The following is a 4,005-nucleotide window of genomic DNA, read 5'->3' as shown; positions in this document are numbered from 1 at the left end:
ACTCTGTCTATGATAAGTACATAAATCGGCGCAATTCCTACGGAAGATATGTTTTCGACGAGTATGAATTTTACGTAAACCAGACACTGAGAAAAATTCTACCCCGTGTCAGTATCACATGTAATAATGTAATTTTCTAGTCATCCTTCATTTTTGGAGAAGAATCATTTTCCTCTTTTCTATTTTGCATTTGTTCCAAGGACCAGAGGCAGAAGTTATTCCAATTTTCACAGCAGCCGCAGCATCTTCAGAACAGTCTGTCAATCTGTCTCAAACAATACAGTGTCTGGGAGTAGGAATCATAGTATCAGATAAAGTAAATACCATTCATTCATACAAAAAAATCAACACGGAAAATCATCCTGAAGATATTTTTGGAATAAATGAACTGACGACTAATTTAGACAACATAAAGACAAAAATTACCTTAAGAAACTTTTGTAGACGTGAGACCATTGTTAAAAATGTGACTAAACAGTTGAGGGAGGGAACATGTTATAAAAGAAAGCCTTTCTTTACCAGTAGTGCGACTTTATTTCTTCATGAAATTCGAGCTGTAATGATTGCTAAAACTTTTTATTTCATTGTGAAACGCTCCCGATTGGTTTGGATATTATTAATCACCGACTAACAGCCTAATAAATGAGTCAGACTGACCGAGTCCTAAGGATAATGACTGATCGGCCAAAACTGCCGCGTGATTTGTTTCGTATCAGTGTTTCGGCTACTGAATAATGAATTTGACACAATCAATAAGGTTCTATTGCTATAATATCACTACTGTGGTCCGCTGTAACTGTTACATTCTTGATTTTACACAAATTTGAGGCAGTCTCTTCCTTCGCCTTTAATTTAATGATGGTTGTATTCATCACAGGTCGCTCTTTGAATCTTCACAAGCTATTGCATTAATTAGCGCAAACAAACCACAATTTTCACTGCAGTTCAACTGTAGGTGACCGGTGGAGCTCACGTGAAACGCGTAATCACGGTACGAAGTAGATACTTAATACAATATTTCAAAATAAACTCCTTTGTTACAATTGGAAAATTGCTGAGGATCAACCCGAAGCGTCGAGGACAAGATTCGTCCGCGGTGGTTGAGAAGTTCTAGGCGCTTCATTCCGGAACCGCGCTACTGCTACGATCGTAGGTTCGAACCCTGCCTCGGACATGGATGTGTGTGATGTCCTTAGGTTAGGTTTAAGTAGTTGTAAGTTCTAGGGGACTGCTGACCTCATATGCTAAGTCACATAGTGCTCAGAGCCATTTGAACCATTTGAACAAGCTTAGTCGACAGTACGTATTGCAGGCTGCCTTCCGCCACTACACCACATCCTGATCTCTTAGAGCTGTCTTAGCCCAATGACTGATAACTGCTGTGTCTCTATGGGGCTCGTGACAATGTGTAACTCCATAATCGATAGTGAGTAGTTTATACAGTGTAATATATTATGTGAAGTACAAAGTGTTTACTCTTTACTGCTTCAAGTCTCTGCATTACTGTAAGGAAGTGGAGTTTAGCAAAATATGTTTTGTAGAATTATAACTGTGTGCTTAAATAATGGAATTTTATTAAATATGTTTGTTTATGTATGAGAAACTGCAATGTAAAAAATGGTTCATACTTAGGGATTTCGTATTGTATAATATGAAGGGCATAGTGATTCCCCTCTGCTTCGGAAATGGTGTGGCGCGAGCTAAAAGGTGGAACTGGCGCTCAGGCTGAGCGTGAAGTTAGAGAGGACAGTAGGCAGTCAGTAGCCAGCAGCCGACCAGTCAACAGAGAAGGTGCCGAGCGAGGCACCCAGTATCTAATCTGAGATGTAATGGCCTTGGGTGTAATTGTGGCTGTAAACTGATGCTCTCGCATTGGAAATGGCTCTAAAAATGATATTCACGTCGCCAAGAAGAACTAAATAGAGCATGTTACTGCCAAAGGAAAGACCAGGTAGTCGCCACGTGCTCGCCACCACTATTGTGCCACTACCTCACCAGATCCGAGAGGTTAGAACTGCATAACAGTATGAACCAGGGTGTTTGTGTGATTTGATTTGCAATAATAATTAAAGTATTGCTGAACTTTGTGTTCGAACCATAAATTTACTCCTTTTGTGGTACGTAACAGGGTCTTCTCCTCAAAATTATTAAACCCCGACTGAAAACTGACAATAATCTGTGTTATTTGCTTGTGCCTAATTTCTGAATGTAAAAATATATAAAAGTGGATAGTCAAATTAATGGTTTCATTGAAATCAAGGGAGACACTTACTGATGAATTTATAAAAATCTCCAACGTGTTTTGGTTCGCTTTTATTTTACAAATGTCAGTGTTTTAATGTTCAGTAGTATAAATGTTGTCAGTGAAAAATCACTTACTTCACAAGTGGTGTTATAAAGCGTTTGGTTTTGATGCTATTTGAAGTTGAACTTTTATTTGAAGTCATTTCTGAAGTTGTAGAGAGTATTGTCAGTACAAATAATGTTAAAAATTTGCAAGATAAAAGATCTTAATTGGGGCAGTAATTCAGCTTTTATCATTATGCAAAACATTTCTGAAAAGTGTATATAGTTTGCTAATATAAAGAAAGGATGGTCTGTGGGCTTCATTTCATTCTTTTGTATCAGGAAGAAACCAAACTGAATAGTTGTTTTCTAGCTAAAGCAACCTGAAGTAATCATTTAAAAGAATATATATAAAAGGTATGTGTCCTGTGTTACCTTATTGCATTTGTAATGTGTATATGTGTGTTAGTCAAACTTTAATTCTCATCGGAAGCCACTTAATCTTGTGTAAGCCTTTGGGAACAATTCCTGTGCTAAAGTTGTGATAGGTAAAAGTGAAGATTATGGTCAACAGGCATAAAGTCCAAATTTTTTATGATTGCTTACGTATGCTGTTCGTAACTACTGCTATTCACTGTGTAGTTCGTCTGGTTATTATAGGTGTTCATTGCACTTTAATGAGAAAGAATTAATGAAAATTCTTTTTGTATACCCAACTAGGCAGGCGACCGTTTTATTAATTCATTTACAAGAAATCTGTTACTGTAAATTCTTACAAAAATTCAAATCCTTTTAATTTCTACCAACAGCCATAGTTACGAAATTCAATTTCGATCCCCTCTATACGTTAGGTTAACGCAAGATCAATGCAAAAATCCTCCCAGAGGGTAACACTTTTGGTTAATTTATGCCAAATTTTACAAATGAACTGCTAGAGTGTTATACTTGGTTTCTTTGTGACAAGTTAGAAAATTCTGTTATCCGGAAACAGTGTAGCACACGCACGCACGCGCAACGCCCATAATGTTATAAATGGACTATCTATATCTAACCTAACTCGACCTGTTTGAGGTAAAACAAAATTTATTTTTACGCAACTGGCTGCTGACCCCTTGCAACTGTAAATAATGAAATGTGTTTATTGTCGTTTTGCTGTTTTATTAGTACCAGTTTCGATCTTAAATGTTTTGCATGCTCTGTAATATGCCTTTCTGACTGAAAAATCGTATAAATAGTGAATTTTACCTATACCTTCAAGTAACTCCTGTCTAGCACCTCACAGATTGCAGAACATGTTGTGCGCAATATGTATCTTAATGTTTGCCGTTAAAATTTTGTACAATATTTTACATCATCGTAACTTCGTGTTAGTTTATGGAAGTCGAAGCTTGTTCAACTTTGTGGCTGTTTTTCAGTTAAAAAAATATTGATAGAGACATCCACCAATCACATGTCGTCTTTTGCCCACGAATTCCACATAATATCCTGCGTAACATGAGTAAAGCTTCAACAATATGCTAGGAGCTGTGAGGAATCCGCTTACAACAGACGACTGTATAGTGTGTCATGTTTTTATGTTTAACATTCCTTGCTACCTCCCAAAGATTCATATGGAGTAAACAACAAGAAAATATCGTCCACTAAAACAAATAACAAAAGTAGATGGCACGCTGCTAATACGTACGGTGTAGTGAAACTACTGGAGCCAGCTGCAGACGG

The sequence above is a fragment of the Schistocerca americana genome, chromosome 1 (genome assembly GCF_021461395.2).
Source record: "Schistocerca americana isolate TAMUIC-IGC-003095 chromosome 1, iqSchAmer2.1, whole genome shotgun sequence".
NCBI lineage: Eukaryota > Metazoa > Arthropoda > Insecta > Orthoptera > Acrididae > Schistocerca > Schistocerca americana.
The sequence above is the reverse complement of the archived record's forward strand: the minus strand, read 5'-3'. Positions refer to the sequence as shown.